Source organism: Danio rerio, chromosome 4, assembly GCF_052040795.2.
Source record: "Danio rerio strain M-AB ecotype USA chromosome 4, GRCz13ab, whole genome shotgun sequence".
In the NCBI taxonomy this organism is placed as follows: Eukaryota; Metazoa; Chordata; class Actinopteri; order Cypriniformes; family Danionidae; genus Danio; species Danio rerio.
Genome location: NC_141024.2, coordinates 52,556,593 through 52,579,384, shown reverse-complemented (window position 1 = coordinate 52,579,384; position 22,792 = coordinate 52,556,593). Strand labels below are relative to the sequence as shown.

Genomic DNA, 22,792 nt, shown 5'->3' with positions numbered 1-22,792 from the left:
AGCCATTTTTTTGTTTAGTTTTTCCATTTGTTTTATCATGTTGTGTTCTATATACGAATATAAATATATATATATATATATATATATATATATATATATATATATATATATATATATATATATATATATATATATATATATATATAATAGCGTTCAGTAATCACATCCTGTTTGGTAACTCCAACAGTATCCAGATTTAGTGGGGGCAGAATGGGGTCCGAGGGTTGGATTAGGGTTTTCTCCGTAACAGCAGGGTTAGGCACTTTTTATGAAGACAGCTGACAGCGAGATCCATTAGCTAGCTCAAAAGTGACTGGTCCAAGTTGGCTTTTGACCCGGAGGGGCTCAGACAGAAATAAGCTCAATTTATTACTGCGGTGTGGCCTACAGGCTCTCACCCAGTCTTGTACTCTGATCTTTGTGGGCCGAACATGATGCTTGCTGTCATACCTGGTTCTCATGTTGAGCTGATGTTGGTGAACTCGTGCTTGAACCGAAGTGTTCATCGGGAGCTGATAAGGTGGTCTCAGCTTGTTTAACGGTAATTCCAGCTCCCGGCCAAGCATTAGACAGTCAGGAGACACCCCAGTGGTGGCATGATGGGTAGCGCGATAATGCAAGAGGGTCTGGGAGAGAGCAGCCTTAAAGGGAAAACCTTGGGCAAGGTGTGCACGTATGCCATTTTTCAGACTTTGATTGAATCTTTCCACTCCGCCATTAGCTTGAGGATGGTAGAAGGCAGTGCGTATATGAACGATGCACTTAGCAGTCAAGTATGATAAAACTCACTTGAAACACACTGTGGCCCATTGTCAGTGGTAATGACTTGTGGAACTCCCCATCGGGAAAAGAGTTGCTCCTAGAAATCGACCATTGCGGAGGCTGTAACTGAGCCCATAGGTGCAACCTCTGGCCATTTTGAGTGGAGGTCATACACCACAAGAAACCGCTGATGGTGAGAAACAGAGGCGAGCTCCCCACAAATGTCCATCTGAAGATGTGCCCATGGCTTGGTGGGCCAGTCAACAGGTTGCAAAGGTGGTGGTGCTGGGGCACCTGTTTTACCACTAAGTGAAGTTTCATAAACTAATTTCGAGAGGAGCACGTGATATGATTGTGCACCGCTGGCCACTCATCCGTAATCAGTAATAATCCAATCAGAATGATCCTGGCTTAGTATAAATGGATCACTTTCTCCCCATTGCACTTCATTTTGGAAGAATGCTTCCCGCTACAAACGCTCCAGCATTTAAACTACGCTTCAGCATCATTCAACCTTCTGGCATGGAAGAACAAACAAACAATCAACAACAACAACGTCTCCAACCAGAACCCCGCTCTCCCCAACACTCCAGCAGCTGCCTCGCCAGCAATCGAGCCAGAATCCCCGCAAGAAGCCGGCATATCAACTCTTCCATCTTCTACTTCATCTGCCCCTCACTACACAAGCCACAACTTCGTCTAAACTTTTAACGCCGGCGATTTCAAGCCACCGGAGAGAAGCCGAACTCACAGATCACCTAACGTTAACGGTCCACTTTCGGTAACGTGCATGCTTTAAAGGGAAGTCTGGCGAGATCAGCGTGAATAGAACGCTTTAAATGAAGAACTCACCTCTCAGCCTCCCGCTGGTCAGCAGATCCATAACATTTCGACAGCTGAAATAGTTCGAAGGCAAATGACAAGGCAATCTAATCCATAAACATATGTCCACAACACCTTCATTCGTCGATATACATCCATGAAAAGGTGCACTGATATCCAAACCAGCTGCTGGTGAGAGTGGAGCCATACTTTCACGCATAAACATTGTAGCGATCTGATCTACAAAATGGCCGCCGGCCTTTGCACTCTGAACTCTTGACCGTGACTCCAAGGAGCCAATAGCTTAAAGGGGAAGTATCACCATCCAATGAGCTTTCCAAAACTGGAGACGGTCCCGCCTTCTCTCCCGACAAATTCATGAATGGACTGCGTGCAGAGACTTTGATTCCGGCCAATTAATCATGTTGAGATTACAGACATGTTACTTATCATGGATGGAGTAAAGCCATGATAAACATTACATTCACACAGTTCCTATTAAGTGGCAACATCGTTTTTAAGTTTGATGTAGGCAGTTGATATATTTACATTTGATTAATAATTATATATACATATATTAAAAAAAAAAAAATTCTGAAATGAGTATTACCCAGCAAGTGATAGACAACCTACACATCAAGCAGTAACCCTTTTGTATCACGCCAATTGTGACTCTCATATCAATACACCTGAATGTCAGTCAATTTATAATGACAGTAAGAAAACAATTTCCTGCTCGACTGCATCAAACAAGAGGAGGACATTTCTGGCCATGGAGTAGCTTTTCATACTTATACTTTGTGTTAAATACATTCGAGTTTTAAAAACTTCTATATCAGTAAGGGGTTTAAACTCCACTCCATCATCATCTCACCAGCTCTCCAAAGAGGTTTCCTGGACTTCCAGCATAGAAACGCCCCATACGCTCAGTTCTCCTTCTAATTACCACCCTGCAGGAGGACAAATGCCCACTTCTACAACCCTTGCACATTGTGACATTAAGTATTGGAACATGCATTAACAAAGGCGCTTCCATTCACAATCATCCATACACTTATGAAGACTCCTCCCACGAATATCAGCCAATACAATTAATCATGTCTGCTGTACATGTGCCATGTTGCTAAGATTTCATTTCTAATTCTCTCTTGTTTTCCATTTTAGAGTTCAAGACTGCCAGCTCCTGAAACTGCCCTCATTCAACCCATCACACTCTTCATCCATTCCTAATGCATTTACACTCTTCGCAAAGATACTTTCTGCCTATACAGCCCACACTCTTGATACCATATTCACATATACCACCCTCCCCCCATTTACTCTTCATATCACTATTGACAATATTTAGCACTCATAACGCTCCAATGCTGACTATCATTTGTACTTCCGCTATAGCTGAGTCGCTGAGTCCTTCTGCACCCCCCCTCTTCTTCCCATTTATAGATGACACAACCGCCCTGTCACACGATTCTGATTTAAGAGATGCTTATAGCAGTTCTTTGCTCCACAGGTATCCCCCAGATCAACTCCCAGTCACTCTTACACAGGGTGTCTCCGGAGTATCAGAAGGTGTTGGGGGCTGATAAGTCAATATAGAGGAGTTTGAGGGCTTAAATTATTAGAAACTATCTTCATTTTGGAAGAATCACCCCTTCCACCCCATCTCCTCCTTTTTCTCCCCTTCTAAAGGGGGAGCGATCGAGACCTACCTGATCTCGGTTCTCCTGATATGCTTCTAGACCGGGCGGGAGCCCTGGGCTCAAATATCTCCGAGCTCAGGGTTCTCTCCCGGGACAGCATGCCAAACCTGCTATAAGTGCCAAGCATATCTAAGTGGGAACTCTTGAAAGTATGTCAAAAAACGTGGATGCCCCCAATTTGAAATATACTGAATGAAATGGACACTAAAATAATTAATTGTTATTAATTGCTATTTTAAATAGGCTTTCCTTAAAATGTCGTAAATTCCAAAATCCAAATTTCACGCCTTTAAAAGTCTTAAATTTACTAAAATATTGTGTTGTAGGTCTTAAATCTTTTTTTAAACAAGTCTTCATTTTCAATTGTTCATGTTTTGCTACCCAATCTGGCCAAAACCCATACAATCAACAACAATCCATCTCAATAAAACTTTCAACTTTCAATTCAAAAAGGTCTTTTTAACTCTATTTATCATAATAATTTAATTATTTTCCTCACAATAACATTTGTTTAAATGCGGTGCATGTATTCACTGCTGAGGACGTCGACATGGACAGATTGTTGCAAGTTGTTTTTATTTTATCATAGTTTTTAAAACTTTTAAAACATTTTTATTATTTTGTTTTAAATAAAGTTTATGTTGGAAAAAACGTGTGTGGTTACAGGTAAAGCTTGCTTGTATTTACACAATATTTAAAAGCTTTTGCTCAGAAATATCTAAAATATTTTATTATTTTTTATTATTATTTTATTATTAAATGTATTAAATTACAATATTTGTTGATAGGGCAAAAAAAATCTTTTTCCATCTGGGCCATTTGAAAAATTCTGTAGCCTTATGAGTCTAAAATTTCTTTCTGGTTTAAAATGTCAAAAAATGTGGATGCCCCCAATTTTAAATATGCTGAATGAAATGGACACTAAAATAATTAATTAATTATTATAAAACATGGTACAGTATTCTAAACTATATGATGTTGTTGTGGGACGACATGAGGCAAAATGAACAAATTATAGTGGAACAATAACAATTAGCATTGCACTGACTACAACTGGCCAACAACCAAGTCTAAAAATGACTTTTGCTGCTTAAGAAATGGATTACAGCATGCTGATGATATGCAAAAATTGGTTAACCCTGGGTCATTCCAACTCTGGATAAACAGAAGCCTGGGTTATCTGTAATCACCTTCCACACTGCTCATGCTATACCTGGGATAACAAATAATCCTGGGTGTTCATTAACAGATGGTTCACATTCCCAAACCACGGGTTAATAATATTATTTCTATATTTACATTGTCACTGTCCCTAAATTGGACAAACAGCAGGAAACCCTTTTTAGATGGCATTTCTGCATCTTGTCGGGTATATAAAATGTCATCATGTAGGTCTTCAGCTATATCTCAGGACATGCACAAAGGCAAGAAAACAAAGACAAAAATACAAATGAAGGAAAACAGGTAGCAAAGTATGTCATCTCGCCATCTCCTCATCACTCCAGTTTACAGCAAACGTGGCATTATGCATTTGCATAAGTTATATACATAATGCAAACTCCCAAATATAAGTGTGAATTGTGTGCACTTGCTACGAACATGCAGGATTTGTCTCAAACGGGTCTTCCAAGCAGGTTAAAAATGTTAAAATCGAGTGGTGGATGCACATGAGGAAACACAACACGAGTAATCTAGAGCGAGTGCATTTGATCATTTGCATTTAAGGCAGGGAGCAGGGAGGGATGCATTGGAGAGGGGTGTGCAACATATTTGAGGACCGGGGACACACACACAATTTACTGGAGATTATCAATCGATCATTTGTTTGCGGGCACTCCGGAGTCCCTATGCATATGCGGGAGACTCCTGGAACTTCCGGGAGACTTGGGATGTCTAAAATAGTCTGTAGTAGTCTGACCTTGATCAGCTGGATCAGCTGTATTTGATTGGGTTTGTAGCAAAACTGGGCAGAGCACTCAAAGAATCAAGTTTGAGACTCATGCTTTAAAGGCATAGTTCACCCAGAAATGAAAATTGCCTCAACATTTATTCATTTTTCTCAGGATCATTACAGGACATCATTTCATTTACACACAGTCTAATAACCATCAGTGATTCTACCATTCTCAACCCTTGGGTGCACACAAAGGTTGGGATAATATTATCTTGGCATATAAAACACACACACATTCATTCACTCGTCACTACATCTGTTGATGTTCCCAATATACACACACAGACACCAAATAGGTTACACATCCATATTTATTGAACTATTGCAAGTTTCATGTCTCATCTTTCGTTGTTGTGTGGTGTTGCAGTCCAGGTTACGGGAAGCAACTGGCAAACTCCGGTAGCTGCCTAGAAAGCTTGATAACGCTGAACTTCAACACCGCGCATGCGGGATAACTCAGATAACTGGATTGCCTTAATGTTGCCTGTTTTTGGGGAGAGCTTGTAATACAAAACCAGCGAAATAAGAAAATACATAATAATAGTATTGTTGAATACACCTGTTATGATACTGGAGATGATCTGAATGTAATGTATGTGATCATCTATAAAGGTGCAATATTTTATCTAGTATAAAAGCCAGTAATAGAGGACATTTAGTCTAAAAGCCAGACCAGTTGGTTGTTAAGGGGGTCTTTTGCAGTGGGAGGCAAATAGTGCTAGTGTACTGTACCTTTTTGTGGAAGGTTGAACAGCAAAGAGCGGTCATTTCTACATGTAAATATTTATATTCTAGTTTGTTTGTTTGTTTTGATCTTTGTTTCGTTATTTTTCTGATATCTTTTTTACGGATATAATTTGTACATATTTATAAGCAGTTTTGAATGGACTGTAATAAGGAACGGACACTGTCAAATTACATTTTGCATATAAGTGCTCTGCCATATTCTTTGTGACCTGTGTTCCATGATGCCTCATCACACTCTCCCTTGTGTGGTTTTAAACCTTTATTAGTTTTTTTTTAAATCCTGTTGAGCACAAAAGAAGATATTTAAAATAAATTAAAAACGCTGGCTTTCTTTATGTTCCAGAAGAAAGGAAATGTTTAAAACCACATGACGGAGAGTAAATGGTAAGGTCATTGTCATTTTTGGGTGAAACATCCAGTTAATGCTTGTTGCTTTGTGCCTTCATACTAAAGTTCACTTTTTTTTTTTAAGACCTGATGTTGCTGAAAGAAGAGACTCATCATTGAAATAAAACGGAAGAGAAACAGTTTGAGAAACACTAAGAAACAACAACTGATGAAAAACCCACACTGACTGAAAAGACTTCATCATGCGGAGGACCTCGGAAATCCAAATCTGCATGTAATTTTACTTGTCTTCAGTGTGGAAACTGTTTCACTCGAAAACACAACCTTCAAGTCCACATGAGAGTTCACACTGGGGAGAAGCCTTACTCTTGCCCTCAGTGTGGAAAGAGTTTTAAGCAAAATGGCTACCTTAAAGTCCACATGAGAACTCACACTGGAGAGAGGTGCTACACATGCCAACAGTGTGGACAATGCTTCTATACTACAGGAAACTTTGCACAGCACATGAGAATTCACACTGGAGAGAGGCTGTACACATGCCTACAATGTGGGAAAAAGCCTCTATCAATCAGCAAACTTGGCAGCGCATATGAGAATTCACACTGTGGAAAAGCCTTACTCTTGCATTCAGTGTGGAAAGAGTTTTAAGCAAAATAGTACCCTTGAAGCCCACATTAGAGCTCACAATGGTGGCAGAATTCTTTCTTGCCCACAGTGTGGGAAAAGTTTTGCTCAAAAGCAAGACCTTAAGATCCACATGAGGATTCACACTGGAGAGAAACCTTACACATGCACAGAGTGTGGTAAAAGTTTCAGATTTAAAAGCACACTCAAACAAAACATGATAAGTCACACCAGAGAGAAGCCGTTTGCATGTGCTCAGTGTGGAAGGAGCTTCACAACCAAATCTAGCCTCATGAACCACATGAATGTTCACACTGGAACCATAGTGTTCACATGTGATTAGTGTGGAAAGACTCTCACACGCAAAGACTCCATTAAGAACCACATGAAGACTCATTCAGTAGAGCGTTTTAGATGCAGTGAGTGTGGAAAAGGCTTTAAATCTAAAAGAAGCCTTAACAGTCACATGAAGCTTCACAATGGAGAGCAGAGTTCTCAAAATTGAGGCCTTGTCCACCGGAGCTTGGGGCTCTCTCCCGGGACAGCATGCCAAACAAGTGTGAACTCTTGAATACATATCAAGTTACTGAAAATTAAACCCTTTGAACACCTGAAGATTTAAACTCAATAACTGAGGAGGGGTGAAGATTTTTTTGTAGTGTAGATCATGGGTCACAGCGCAGTACCAGGTTGTAAGAGTTTTTAACTTTATGATGAACCAATAACCATATTTTTGCACATTGCACACTTCAAATGGTCAACAATGAGAAGAAAATTAGAAAGATTAGGGAGGAGAAACTGTCCTACGCCCTTAGATTGTGTTTTTAATCATTCATATTAATTGATTGTCATTCACGTAACCGAACACAGATTTGCCTCCAGTTTTGGGCTTTTGTCTGCACTTTATAAAATCTGTTGGCGAATGAAAGTCCGGCTAACCTCATGTGATGTGAACTCGCCATAAGGTATTGACAGTGACTGACTGATGCAGACTCCCTAAACCCTGTTCAGACTACAAAATGACATTTCCCAGTTGCAAAAGATCAGATGTGTTAGATAATTATGTGGTTTTGGGTAACAAATGAAGACTTTGGTTTCAGAACACTATACATTTATTTTGATGGACTGATTTAAGAAATGAACAAGTTTTTTATGAAGACCATTTAATTTCTGTATGCAACTAGTTACCTTTAAAGATATGTTCATGTGAGAACTCCCACATTACTACAGATAAATCGGTGTATGGGAAACCCAGTGTTTCTATTGTGAATGAGAACATGAGTAATTTGTTAGCTTATATTCTAATTTCAGAAATCAACAGACTACTTAAGCACTTCAGCTTTTTGTTCATTTAAATTATTATTTATATGCAATACATATTGCACTGCTCATGAGCGCTGATTATATTGTGCGCTGTCTGTAAGTGGTGTGTGTGTTAGGTGTGTGTATGTAGACAGCCTAATATGAGTCTATTAATCTCAAAGTCACACTTTAAAAGAAACTTTATACCACCAACGTTTTCATAATTTTGAAAATCCAAAAAAAAAAAAAAAAAGATTTGGGATTATATACTAGATCTCATTTTTATGTTGTTTTATTTTTTTATTAAATGTTCAAAATAAATGTACAAACACAGTAAGCCTTACATTTATAAACAAGCATGAACTAAATGAATTACAACAATAGGCAGACACAAACATAGAAAAAAAAAATATATATATATATATATATATATATATATATATATATATATATACACGCACACGCACACACACACACACACACACACACACAATATAAGGCTTCAAAGGGTTGTTAAGGGGCTATAGGGTACAGTCAGAATTTGCTGACAAAAAATAGCTACTTTAGTGACTTTATTATTTGACAAAGTACTAAGAGATAAAGCCATAATAGCAAGTTCATTAATAACGTGTAAAATAGAGAAGAGGGGGTTCAAAAGCCTACATTCATGAATGAAGAATTTTCCAAAGCATAAACGGTTATTAATCAGGTAATGCTGTGTACAATTTTCTTTAGTTACACCAAATTTAACTTGTTTATACAAAAATGGTTTACATGGATATTGACATGAGACATTCTGTCATGTACATGAGCCCAAAATAACTCTTGAATATATGCAATTGTAGAAAATAAGCTCAGTGGTTTTAATATCACTCTCACAACATTGACAAGAGTTATCTTCAGTATCAAATTTTAATCCCAGGAATTCTTTTGATAAATACACATCAATGATTGTAAACTGAAACTCTTTCATTTTGAGAAAATTAGATGAGAAATGTAAATTGTTCTTATTTTTTTCTAATTCCTGCGAATTAAAATCTTTAAAAAAAATAAAATGATATCTGAGCAAATCAGGATTAAGCCTTTGAATAAGAATATTGTTTAAAAACATATAATTACATTTTGTGTCTCTAAAACAAAAAGTACTCAAAAACAGAGATGGAAGAGAAAACATTACAGAATAGTTTGAAAGAAAACCTCTAATCAATACTATGTTTTTAGGAAAAGCATTAATAATTGTGTAAAACTCTTTAGTTGACAAACAAAACCATGTTTTAAGCAGAAGTTATTGTAATTAGGAATGTCACCATGGCTATCCACCATATCCAATATAGAAAAAAATATATAGTTTTAACCTAATTTTCCTAAAATAAAAACTTATTTCAATATAAAATAAAATGATTGTTCCATAAACATGTTTTATGAGGACAAATTGTGGGAAAGTGCTAGTTTCAGCACAATAGGACCTGCAAACAAAGACAGTACAAAATCACATCTGATCAAAAAGTCAAAACCACCTATTTTGCAAAATACTGCAGAAGTAACTTTAAGCCATTTACTGTTTGTGTTACAAAGAAATGATCTTAGCCACTGCATTTTTAGAACCCTGTTCATTAATTTATTATTATTATTATTACTTTATATCTGTGAACCAAGTCATTTTTGTTTTTGTTGTGATACTTACTTTACCAAACAAAATTACAAATGACACTCCTCTGTATTATTTTATTAAATGTGGGGATAGCTAATGACGAGGCTGGGTAAACAAATCTAGATACCAATTCCCTTTTGGTTAATATAATTCAATTGAGACATCCCTTTCCAACCAATCATTAAGAATGGTTTTGCTTTTAGAAATTGATTTATAATATTATTCTGAATATTAAGATTACTGTCTTTAGCAACAGTAATTCCTAAGTATAGACTTTCCTAAGTAAAGATTCTAAATCACTGCCAAGAATTGCAATTAATTCACATTTTATCTATATCTAGATGTAGTCCAGATGCATAGGAGAAGAGATTAACTAGCAGAATGGCCTTCTAGCAGAATTTTGTTCTTTGAAGAGCCCCTATTATGCGTATAAAATATAATATTTTGGTTTTGGGGGTCTCCAACAACAGTCTGAAATGCATGTAAGGTAAAAAAAAAACTTTCAGTGTTTTATAATATGCATTTATTTTTACCTAATTATCCCAATGACTCACATATGAATCATTCAGCGAAAATTAAATAAATAAAAAACTCAAACTGAGACAAAAAATGACTCACAATGGGAATGGGTCAGAACCCTTCAATTCTGATGGATCAAGCAAGTCATCTAACAATAAAAAAACAAAGTACTTGAAAGATCGCATTCACTCCAGTAAAATTCTAAATATGTGCATTAAAAGTTGCATAAACACTGCTTTGAAACTTGCAATGTTTGTAGGGAAACTGTATCTTTTCATGCTTACTCAAATGTGTACTACACAAGTGCTTCAGAAAATGTGCTATTGGCCTGGGCTCAGAAAATTTACAGTGCTGAAAAGTAAATGTAAGTGGTGCTATTGCGTCATCACTGCCCAATCGTGTTTCTGTATGAATTTTTGCCAGGGGAACTTTTAAACTACTAATGGTATTGAATGTACAAAGAAGGTCTTTGTGTAGGCATGGAAAAGGTACCATTTTTTGTACAACCACCATAATCCAAACGATAATGTTTGAGAAGTTCCCCTCTTTTTGCGTTTTTGAGTCAAAAATGCAATACATACATTTTAACATGTCCTTGTCTCATATCACCTGTAACAGAAAAGTTGAAAAAAAGTTTAAAAGTCAGTAAAAAAAGGATTAAAAAAAACAAAACAAAAGAACAATTACACTATAATTAAGATGGTAACGTTAATCTTACAACGTTATCCTAAATAAACCTAAATGTGCTAATAAAGGGCTCAGGCACTGACAAAGAGTTCAAATGATCATCCTGAAAGGTACATCTGAAAGATAGGCTCTTACAGTTTTTTCCAATTGTTTACACACAAATACTTGTATTTCAGACACAATGACTACAACATGTAACTGATGCGCCAACCCCCTTAACCAACTCTGCTAAACTACAAGCACAATTCCTGCTTTACATTCAAATTGCAGGTTCAAACACACTTTTTTTCAAAACACTACACACAATTCTCTGCATTTTGCACAATTTTCATGCAGAAAATCTTTTGTTTTCACAAAGAACACACTGTCATTCACAATTGTAAAGTCAGTTGCCCTACTTAGCATACTAACTCATCACATGAGTAAACACCTTTCACACAGAATTGCAATTCAGAAATCAGAGCTCATCTGGTTCATAACTGGTTTACTGCCCACCCATGTTTTTTAGTTGTTTATCTCCCCCTCCATATTCTCTTTTCCTCAAACCTATTGAGGATTTTTTTTCTGTGTGAAGATGAAAAGTGTATGCTTGAAATCCACACACACGTATACCCCTTCTCCAAGCTATAGCAGTTGATGCTTTTCGTGGCAATGGGTATTTCTCAATCTGAAAAAAATCATGAAAAATATAATAATTTTACACAATACAAAAAACTTTTATAACTAATCAAGAATTATAACTCAATGACACCCTTAATGAAGCACTCAATAGCTCTGTAAATTAATTTACCACTGTTTCTAAAGTGTGTAATATTTATTTAATATGTAATCGTACAGTTTGTATCTCCAAAAACGAAAAGAAGAATAAAAGGAACTGGACAGGAACATTTCAGGCCTTAAAACCACATGCTGTGTAGTGTACACTCATAATCCATTCCCCCACCTTTTGAGATCTCTCTCATAAACGGTCAAACTTACTAAATTATTTTATGTAAATCTCAAAATAAATGAAATTTAAAACACTTTAATATTTAAAAACAAGTATGACATGTTTTACACAGATACTGTACTGAATGTACTGAAGCCTAACAAGTTAACGTTACTCTGTTAAGCAAATTTCAACAAACGTTATATCATGCAAACGAAATACACACCCTTTGATAAATCTCATGCCACTTTTTTTGTCGAGGAGCTGGCCTGTTGCCCTAATTTGATGGCCAAACTCCTGTGCAGGCAAACTTTTTCAGAGGTGAAATCCAGTCAGCGTCTGACATAGCTTTATGAGATTTTTCAGACATTTTTTTTCCTATAAATAAAAGGTTTTGAATTAAAGTATTCAAATTTGAAATACAACACACTAAAACATTAATTCATGCAATTGTGTAGTTTTTCTTACCTTTTTTAGGAAATCACTATCGGAAAAAATCCTTTACTTTAAGCAAAACGATGCTGTGCTCTGTCGAATGATGCTGTTCGTTGAATATCACTGATGGTCACTGAACTTTTTTGACCTCTGACCCGCCTCCAGAGGACCGCGTCATTCCTTCGTGTACCTTCGGCTCAGTTCAGAAAATTGATTGACATCTGACTAACCTGTTTGACTGCACACCTAGCGGTAAATCTTGGAACGGTTCCTTCCCCAGCTTTAACATTGCCATGACTCTGATTGGTCAAATGTTGAAAATGTTGAGAATTCCGGTCTGCGATTGGCTGCAAATGTTCAGGCGCTGCAACATGATTGGCAACAATGTTGGAGCGAATCGCTCCGATTGGCTCTCATCTTCAACATTTGTGAAATATTGATGGACAATCCTTCAGCAGCTGGCATTGGTAATCCATTGTGCTCTTTAAATCCCATCCTCGTCGCTAATATGTCCTGGCATTCGAGAGAGCCTGGTGCTTCTGTGGAACTTGTTTTACTCTCACTCTTTTAGCGTTTTGAAGGTTGTTGTTGCAAAATTTTATTACGAAGTGGCCAAGTCCATCGAATCCCATCCTTGTCGTTCAAATGCTTTGGCGTTTGAAAGAGGCCGGTGCTTTTGTGAAAGGTGTTTTACTCGCATGCTCTTATCGTTTTAAAGAATGTTGTTGCAAAAATTCATGTCATCTTTACCGAAAAGAGCTGCAAATACATACAGAAATGCTATAGTCCAGCCCCCATCAGGAAAGGGAATATATACATGACGAGGTGGCCGAGTCCATCGAATCCCATTCTTGTCGTTCATATGGCAAAACTGAAAGTCATCTTACCGAAAATAGTTGCAGAAACATACATTTACAAATATGTGACACAGTCCGGCCTCCACCAGAGAAAAAGGTGTAAACGAGATGAGTTGGCAGAGTGGTTAAGGCGATGGACTGCTAGTCCATTGTGCTTTGCACACGTGTGTCTGAATCCCATCCTCGTCGCTCATATGTTCTGTCATTCGAGAGATCATGGTGTTTCTGTAGAAGTACTCTCACTCTTTTAGCGTTTTGAAGGATGTTGTTGCAAAATTTAACGTCATCTTTACCGAAAATAGCAGCAAATACATACAGAAATGTCAGATTCCAGCCCCCATCATGAAAGTGAGTACATATATGACGAGGTGGAAGAATCCATCGAATCCCATTTTTGTCGTTCAAATGCTCTGGCGTTTGAAAGAGGCCGGTGCTTCCGTGGAAGGTGTTTTACTCGCACGCTCTTATCGTTTTGAAGGATGTTGTTGCAAAATTTAATGTCATCTTTACCGAAAACAGCAGCCAATATATACAGAAATGGCGTAGTCCAGCCCCCAACAGGAAAGTGAGTACATACATGACGGGGTGGCCGAGTCCATCGAATCCCATTTTTGTCGTTCCTACGGCAAAACTGAAAGTCATCTGACCGAAAATAGTTGCAGAAACATACATTTACAAATATGTGCCACAGTCCGGCCTTCACCAGAGAAGAAGGAAAGTACATGACGAGGTGGCCGAGTGGTTAAGGTGATGGACTGCTAATCCATTGTGCTCTGCACGCGTGGGTTCGAATCCCATCCTCGTCGCTCATATGTTCTGTCATTCGAGAGATCATGGTGTTTCTGTAGAAGTACTTTTACTCTCACTCTTTTAGCGTTTTGAAGGATGTTGTTGCAAAATTTAACGTCATCTTTACCGAAAATATCAACAAATACATACAGAATTGTCAGATTGCAGCCCCCATCATGAAAGTGAGTACAAACATGACGAGGTGGAAGGGTCCATCGAATCCCATCCTTGTCGTTCAAATGCTCTGGCGTTTGAAAGAGGCCGGTGCTTCCGTGGAAGGTGTTTTACTCGCACGCTCTTATCGTTTTGAAGGATGTTGTTGCAAAATTTAACGTCATCTTTACCGAAAATAGCAGCAAATACATACAGAAATGCTGTAGTCCAGCCCCCAACAGGAAAGTGAGTACATACATGACGGGGTGGCCGAGTCCATCGAATCCCATTTTTGTCGTTCATTTGCTCTGTTGTTCATACGGCAAAACTGAAAGTCATCTGACCGAAAATAGTTGCAGAAACATACATTTACAATTATGTGCCACAGTCGGGCCTCCACCAGAGAAGAAGGAAAGTATGTGACGATGTGGCCGAGTGGGTAAAGCGATGGACTGCGAATCCATTGTGCTCTGCAAGCGTGGGTTCGAATCCCATCCTCGTCGCTCATGTGTTCTGGCATTTGAGAGATCATGGTGTTTCTGTAGAAGTACTCTCACTCTTTTAGCGTTTTGAAGGATGTTGTTGCAAAATTTAACGTCAACTTTATCGAAAATAGCAACCAATATATACAGAAATGCCGTAGTCCAGCCCCCAACAGGAAAGTGTGTACATACATGACGGGGTGGCCGAGTCCATTAAATCCCATTTTTGTCGTTCATTTGCTCTGTCGTTCATACGGCAAAACTGAAAGTCATCTTACCGAAAATAGTTGCAGAAACATACATATACAATTATGTGCCACAGTCCAGCCTCCACCAGAGAAGAAGGAAAATACGTGACGAGGTGGCCGAGTGCTTTAGGCGATGGACTGCTAATCCACTGTGCTCTGCACGCGTGGGTTCGAATTCCACCCTTGTCGCTCATATGTTCTGGCATTCGAGAGATCATGGTGTTTCTGTAGAAATTCTTTTACTCTCACTCTTTAAGCGTTTTGAAGGATGTTGTTGCAAAATTTTATGTCAACTTTATAGAAAATAGCTGCAAATACAAACATATGCCATAGTCCAGCCCCCATCTTGAAAGTGAGTACAAACATGACGAGGTGGAAGGGTCCATCGAATCCCATCCTTGTCGTTCAAATGCTCTGGCGTTTGAAAGAGGCCGGTGCTTCCGTGGAAGGTGTTTTACTCGCACGCTCTTATCGTTTTGAAGGATGTTGTTGCAAAATTTAACGTCATCTTTACCGAAAACAGCAGCAAATACATACAGAAATGTCAGATTCCAGCCCCCATCATGAAAGTGAGTACATACATGACGAGGTGGAAGAATCCATCGAATCCCATTTTTGTCGTTCATTTGATCTGTCGTTCATATGGCAAAACTGAAAGTCATCTTACCGAAAATAGTTGCAGAAACATACATTTACAATTATGTGCCAGAGTCCGGCCTCCACCAGAGAAGAAGGAAAGTACGTGACGCGGTGGCCGAGTGGTTAAGGCGATGGACTGCTAATCCATTGTGCTCTGCACGCGTGGGTTCGAATCCCATCCTCGTCGCTCATATGTTCTGGCATTCGAGAGATCATGGTGTTTCTGTAGAAGTACTTTCACTCTAACTCTTTGAGCGTTTTGAAGGATGTTGTTGCAAAATTTAACGTCATCTTTACCGAAAATAGCACCAAATACATACAGAAATGTCAGATTGCAGCCCCCATCATGAATGTGAGTACAAACATGACGAGGTGGAAGGGTCCATCGAATCCCATCCTTGTCGTTCAAATGCTCTGGCGTTTGAAAGAGGCCGGTGCTTCCGTGGAAGGTGTTTTACTTGCACGCTCTTATCGTTTTAAAGGATGTTGCAAAATTTAACGTCATCTTTACCGAAAATAGTAGCAAATACATACAGAAATGTCATAGTCCAGCCCCCATCATGAAAGTGAGTACAAACATGACGAGGTGGAAGAGTCCATCGAATCCCATCCTTGTCGTTCAAATGCTCTGGCGTTTGAAAGAGGCCGGTGCTTCCGTGGAAGGTGTTTTACTCGCACGCTCTTATCGTTTTAAAGGATGTTGTTGCAAAATTTAACGTCATCTTTACCGAAAATAGCAGCAAATACATACAGAAATGCTGTAGTCCAGCCCCCAACAGGAAAGTGAGTACATACATGACGGAGTGGCCGAGTCCATCGAATCCCATTTTTGTTGTTCATTTGCTCTGTCGTTCATACGACAAAACTGAAAGTCATCTTACCGAAAATAGTTGCAGAAACATACATTTACAAATATGTGCCACAGTCCGGCCTTCACCAGAGAAGAAGGAAAGTACGTGACGAGGTGGCCGAGTGGTTAAGGCGATGGACTGCTAATCCACTGTGCTCTGCACGTGTGGTTTCAAATCCCATCCTCGTCGCTCATATGTTCTGGCATTCGAGAGATTATAGTGTTTCTGTAGAATTTCTTTTACTCTCACTCTTTTAGCGTTTTGAAGGATGTTGTTGCAAAATTTTATGTCAACTTTATCGAAAATAGCAGCAAATACAAACATATGCCATAGTCCAGCCCCCATCATGAAAGTGAGTACAAACATGACGAGGTGGAAGAGTCCATCGAATCCCATCCTTGTCGTTCAAATGCTCTGGCGTTTGAAAGAGGCCGGTGCTTCCGTGGAAGGTGTTTTACTCGCACACACTCTTATCGTTTTGAAGGATGTTGTTGCAAAATTTAACGTCATCTTTACCGAAAACAGCAGCCAATATATACAGAAATGGCGTAGTCCAGCCCCCAACAGGAAAGTGAGTACATACATGACGGGGTGGCCGAGTCCATCGAATCCCATTTTTGTCGTTCCTACGGCAAAACTGAAAGTCATCTGACCGAAAATAGTTGCAGAAACATACATTTACAATTATGTGCCACAGTCCAGCCTCCACCAGAGAAGAAGGAAAGTACATGACGAGGTGGCCGAGTGGTTAAGGCGATGGACTGCTAATCCATTGTGCTCTGCACGCGTGGGTTCGAATCCCATCCTCGTTGCTCATGTGTTCTGTCATTCGAGAGATCATGGTGTTTCTGTAGAAGTACTTTAACTCTCACTCTTTTAGCGTTTTGAAGGATGTTGTTGCAAAATTTAACATCATCTTTACCGAAAATATCAGCAAATACATACAGAAATGTCAGATTCCAGCCCCCATCATGAAAGTGAGTACATACATGACGGGGTGGCCGAGTCCATCGAATCCCATTTTTGTTGTTCATTTGATCTGTCGTTCATATGGCAAAACTGAAAGTCATCTTACCGAAAATAGTTGCAGAAACATACATTTACAATTATGTGCCACAGTGCGGCCTCCACTAGAGAAGAAGGAAAGTACGTGACGAGGTGGCCGAGTGGTTAAGGCGATGCACTGCTAATCCATTGTGCTCTGCACGTGTGGGTTTGAATCCCATCCTCATCGCTGATATGTTCTGTCATTCGAGAGATCATGGTGTTTCTGTAGAAGTACTCTCACTCTTTTAGCGTTTTGAAGGATGTTGTTGCAAAATTTAACGTCAACTTTATCGAAAATAGCTGAAAATACAAACATATGCCATAGTCCAGCCCCCTTCATGAAAGTGAGTACAAACATGACGAGGTGGAAGGGTCCATCGAATCCCATCCTTGTCGTTCAAATGCTCTGGCGTTTGAAAGAGGCCGGTGCTTCCGTGGAAGGTGTTTTACTCGCACGCTCTTATCGTTTTAAAGGATGTTGTTGCAAAATTTAACGTCATCTTTACCGAAAACAGCAGCAAATACATACAGAAATGTCAGATTCCAGCCCCCATCATGAAAGTGAGTAATACATGACGAGGTGGAAGAATCCATCGAATCCCATTCTTGTCGTTCATATGGCAAAACTGAAAGTCATCTTACCGAAAATAGTTGCAGAAACATACATATACAAATATGTGCCACAGTCCGGCCTCCACCAGAGAAGAAGGAAAGGCCGGATGAGGTGGCCGAGTGGTTAACGTGATGGACTGCTAATCCATTGTGCTCTGCACACATGGTTCGAATCCCATCCTCGTCGCTCATATGTTCTGGTATTAGAGAGATCATGATGTTTATGTATAAGTTCTCTCACTCTTTTAGCGTTTTAAAGGATGTTGTTGCAAAATTTTATGTCAACTTTATCAAAAATAGCTGCAAATACAAACATATGCCATAGTCCAGCCCCCATCATGAAAGTGAGTACAAACATGACGAGGTGGAAGGGTCTATCGAATCCCATCCTTGTCATTCGAATGCTCCGGCGTTTGAAAGAGGCCGGTGCTTCCGTGGAAGGTGTTTTACTCGCACGCTCTTATCGTTTTGAAGGATGTTGTTGCAAAATTTAACGTCATCTTTACCGAAAACAGCAGCCAATATATACAGAAATGGCGTAGTCCAGCCCCCAACAGGAAAGTGAGTACATACATGACGGGGTGGCCGAGTCCATCGAATCCCATTTTTGTCGTTCCTACGGCAAAACTGAAAGTCATCTGACCGAAAATAGTTGCAGAAAAAATACATTTACAATTATGTGCCACAGTCCAGCCTCCACCAGAGAAGAAGGAAAGTACATGACGAGGTGGCCGAGTGGTTAAGGCGATGGACTGCTAATGCATTGTGCTCTGCATGCGTGTGTTCGAATCCCATCCTCGTCGCTCATATGTTCTGTCATTCGAGAGATCATGGTGTTTCTGTAGAAGTACTTTCACTATAACTCTATTAGCGGTTTAAAGGATGTTGTTGCAAAATTTAACGTCATCTTTACCGAAAATATCAGCAAATACATACAGAAATGTCAGATTCCAGCCCCCATCATGAAAGTGAGTACATACATGACGAGGCGGAAGAATCCATCGAATCTCATTTTTGTCGTTCATTTGATCTGTCGTTCATATGGCAAAACTGAAAGTCATCTTACCGAAAATAGTTGCAGAAACATACATTCACAATTATGTGCCACAGTCCGGCCTCCACCAGAGAAGAAGGAAAGTACGTGACGAGGTGGCCGATTGGTTAAGGCGATGGACTGCTAATCCATTGTGCTCTGCACGCGTGGGTTCGAATCCCATCCTCGTCGCTCATATGTTCTGTCATTCGAGAGATCATGGTGTTTCTGTAGAAGTACTTTCACTCTAACTCTTTTAGCGTTTTGAAGGATGTTGTTGCAAAATTTAACGTCATCTTCACCGAAAATAGCACCAAATACATACAGAAATGTCAGATTGCAGCCCCCATCATGAATGTGAGTACAAACATGACGAGGTGGAAGGGTCCATCGAATCCCATCCTTGTCGTTCAAATGCTCTGGCGTTTGAAAGAGGCCGGTGCTTCCGTGGAAGGTGTTTTACTTGCACGCTCTTATCGTTTTAAAGGATGTTGTTGCAAAATTTAACGTCATCTTTACCGAAAATAGTAGCAAATACATACAGAAATGTCATAGTCCAGCCCCCATCATGAAAGTGAGTACATACATGACGAGGTGGAAGAGTCCATCGAATCCCATCCTTGTCGTTCAAATGCTCTGGCGTTTGAAAGAGGCCGGTGCTTCCGTGGAAGGTGTTTTACTCGCACGCTCTTATCGTTTTGAAGGATGTTGTTGCAAAATTTAACGTCATCTTTACCGAAAACAGCAGCCAATATATACAGAAATGGCGTAGTCCAGCCCCCAACAGGAAAGTGAGTACATACATGACGGGGTGGCCGAGTCCATCGAATCCCATTTTTGTCGTTCCTACGGCAAAACTGAAAGTCATCTGACCGAAAATAGTTGCAGAAACATACATTTACAATTATGTGCCACAGTCCAGCCTCCACCAGAGAAGAAGGAAAGTACATGACGAGGTGGCCGAGTGGTTAAGGCGATGGACTGCTAATCCATTGTGCTCTGCCCGCGTGGGTTCGAATCCCATCCTCGTCGCTCATGTGTTCTGTCATTCGAGAGATCATGGTGTTTCTGTAGAAGTACTTTAACTCTCACTCTTTTAGCGTTTTGAAGGATGTTGTTGCAAAATTTAACGTCATCTTTACCGAAAATAGTAGCAAATACATACAGAAATGTCATAGTCCAGCCCCCATCATGAAAGTGAGTACATACATGACGAGGTGGAAGAGTCCATCGAATCCCATTCTTGTTGTTCAAATGCTCTAGCGTTTGAAAGAGGCCGGTGCTTCCATGGAAGGAGTTTTACTCGCACGCTCTTATCGTTTTGAAGGATGTTGTTGCAAAATTTAACGTCATCTTTACCGAAAATAGCAGCAAATACATACAGAAATGCTGTAGTCCAGCCCCCAACAGGAAAGTGAGTACATACATGACGGAGTGGCCGAGTCCATCGAATCCCATTTTTGTTGTTCATTTGCTCTGTCGTTCATACGACAAAACTGAAAGTCATCTTACCGAAAATAGTTGCAGAAACATACATTTACAAATATGTGCCACAGTCCGGCCTTCACCAGAGAAGAAGGAAAGTACGTGACGAGGTGGCCGAGTGGTTAAGGCGATGGACTGCTAATCCACTGTGCTCTGCACGTGTGGTTTCAAATCCCATCCTCGTCGCTCATATGTTCTGGCATTCGAGAGATTATAGTGTTTCTGTAGAATTTCTTTTACTCTCACTCTTTTAGCGTTTTGAAGGATGTTGTTGCAAAATTTTATGTCAACTTTATCGAAAATAGCAGCAAATACAAACATATGCCATAGTCCAGCCCCCATCATGAAAGTGAGTACAAACATGACGAGGTGGAAGAGTCCATCGAATCCCATCCTTGTCGTTCAAATGCTCTGGCGTTTGAAAGAGGCCGGTGCTTCCGTGGAAGGTGTTTTACTCGCACACACTCTTATCGTTTTGAAGGATGTTGTTGCAAAATTTAACGTCATCTTTACCGAAAACAGCAGCCAATATATACAGAAATGGCGTAGTCCAGCCCCCAACAGGAAAGTGAGTACATACATGACGGGGTGGCCGAGTCCATCGAATCCCATTTTTGTCGTTCCTACGGCAAAACTGAAAGTCATCTGACCGAAAATAGTTGCAGAAACATACATTTACAATTATGTGCCACAGTCCAGCCTCCACCAGAGAAGAAGGAAAGTACATGACGAGGTGGCCGAGTGGTTAAGGCGATGGACTGCTAATCCATTGTGCTCTGCACGCGTGGGTTCGAATCCCATCCTCGTTGCTCATGTGTTCTGTCATTCGAGAGATCATGGTGTTTCTGTAGAAGTACTTTAACTCTCACTCTTTTAGCGTTTTGAAGGATGTTGTTGCAAAATTTAACATCATCTTTACCGAAAATAGCAGCAAATACATACAGAAATGCTGTAGTCCAGCCCCCAACAGGAAAGTGAGTACATACATGACGGGGTGGCCGAGTCCATCGAATCCCATTTTTGTTGTTCATTTGATCTGTCGTTCATATGGCAAAACTGAAAGTCATCTTACCGAAAATAGTTGCAGAAACATACATTTACAATTATGTGCCACAGTGCGGCCTCCACTAGAGAAGAAGGAAAGTACGTGACGAGGTGGCCGAGTGGTTAAGGCGATGCACTGCTAATCCATTGTGCTCTGCACGTGTGGGTTTGAATCCCATCCTCATCGCTGATATGTTCTGTCATTCGAGAGATCATGGTGTTTCTGTAGAAGTACTCTCACTCTTTTAGCGTTTTGAAGGATGTTGTTGCAAAATTTAACGTCAACTTTATCGAAAATAGCTGAAAATACAAACATATGCCATAGTCCAGCCCCCTTCATGAAAGTGAGTACAAACATGACGAGGTGGAAGGGTCCATCGAATCCCATCCTTGTCGTTCAAATGCTCTGGCGTTTGAAAGAGGCCGGTGCTTCCGTGGAAGGTGTTTTACTCGCACGCTCTTATCGTTTTAAAGGATGTTGTTGCAAAATTTAACGTCATCTTTACCGAAAACAGCAGCAAATACATACAGAAATGTCAGATTCCAGCCCCCATCATGAAAGTGAGTAATACATGACGAGGTGGAAGAATCCATCGAATCCCATTCTTGTCGTTCATATGGCAAAACTGAAAGTCATCTTACCGAAAATAGTTGCAGAAACATACATATACAAATATGTGCCACAGTCCGGCCTCCACCAGAGAAGAAGGAAAGGCCGGATGAGGTGGCCGAGTGGTTAACGTGATGGACTGCTAATCCATTGTGCTCTGCACACATGGTTCGAATCCCATCCTCGTCGCTCATATGTTCTGGTATTAGAGAGATCATGATGTTTATGTATAAGTTCTCTCACTCTTTTAGCGTTTTAAAGGATGTTGTTGCAAAATTTTATGTCAACTTTATCAAAAATAGCTGCAAATACAAACATATGCCATAGTCCAGCCCCCATCATGAAAGTGAGTACAAACATGACGAGGTGGAAGGGTCTATCGAATCCCATCCTTGTCATTCGAATGCTCCGGCGTTTGAAAGAGGCCGGTGCTTCCGTGGAAGGTGTTTTACTCGCACGCTCT

General features: G+C 39.8%; 1 long non-coding RNA gene and 7 other non-coding genes across 8 annotated transcripts; all 8 read left to right on the top strand.

The window, feature by feature from the left end:
- The first annotated feature begins 4,840 nt into the window (after positions 1-4,840).
- LOC148682154 (uncharacterized) lies at positions 4,841-8,207 on the top strand. Its single transcript, XR_015943039.1, has 2 exons — positions 4,841-6,369; positions 6,458-8,207. It is a non-coding gene; the product is annotated as an uncharacterized LOC148682154 (long non-coding RNA).
- A 5,853-nt stretch (positions 8,208-14,060) lies between these two features.
- Positions 14,061-14,142, top strand: trnas-gcu (transfer RNA serine (anticodon GCU)). Its single transcript has one exon. It is a non-coding gene; the product is annotated as a tRNA-Ser (tRNA).
- Positions 14,143-14,699: 557 nt separating this feature from the next.
- On the top strand, positions 14,700-14,781 carry trnar-gcg (transfer RNA arginine (anticodon GCG)). Its single transcript has one exon. It is a non-coding gene; the product is annotated as a tRNA-Arg (tRNA).
- A 971-nt stretch (positions 14,782-15,752) lies between these two features.
- On the top strand, positions 15,753-15,834 carry trnas-gcu (transfer RNA serine (anticodon GCU)). Its single transcript has one exon. It is a non-coding gene; the product is annotated as a tRNA-Ser (tRNA).
- A 1,394-nt stretch (positions 15,835-17,228) lies between these two features.
- Positions 17,229-17,310, top strand: trnas-gcu (transfer RNA serine (anticodon GCU)). Its single transcript has one exon. It is a non-coding gene; the product is annotated as a tRNA-Ser (tRNA).
- Positions 17,311-19,300: 1,990 nt separating this feature from the next.
- Positions 19,301-19,382, top strand: trnas-gcu (transfer RNA serine (anticodon GCU)). Its single transcript has one exon. It is a non-coding gene; the product is annotated as a tRNA-Ser (tRNA).
- A 758-nt stretch (positions 19,383-20,140) lies between these two features.
- On the top strand, positions 20,141-20,222 carry trnas-gcu (transfer RNA serine (anticodon GCU)). Its single transcript has one exon. It is a non-coding gene; the product is annotated as a tRNA-Ser (tRNA).
- A 1,180-nt stretch (positions 20,223-21,402) lies between these two features.
- On the top strand, positions 21,403-21,484 carry trnas-gcu (transfer RNA serine (anticodon GCU)). The gene has a single exon. It is a non-coding gene; the product is annotated as a tRNA-Ser (tRNA).
- Positions 21,485-22,792: the final 1,308 nt, after the last annotated feature.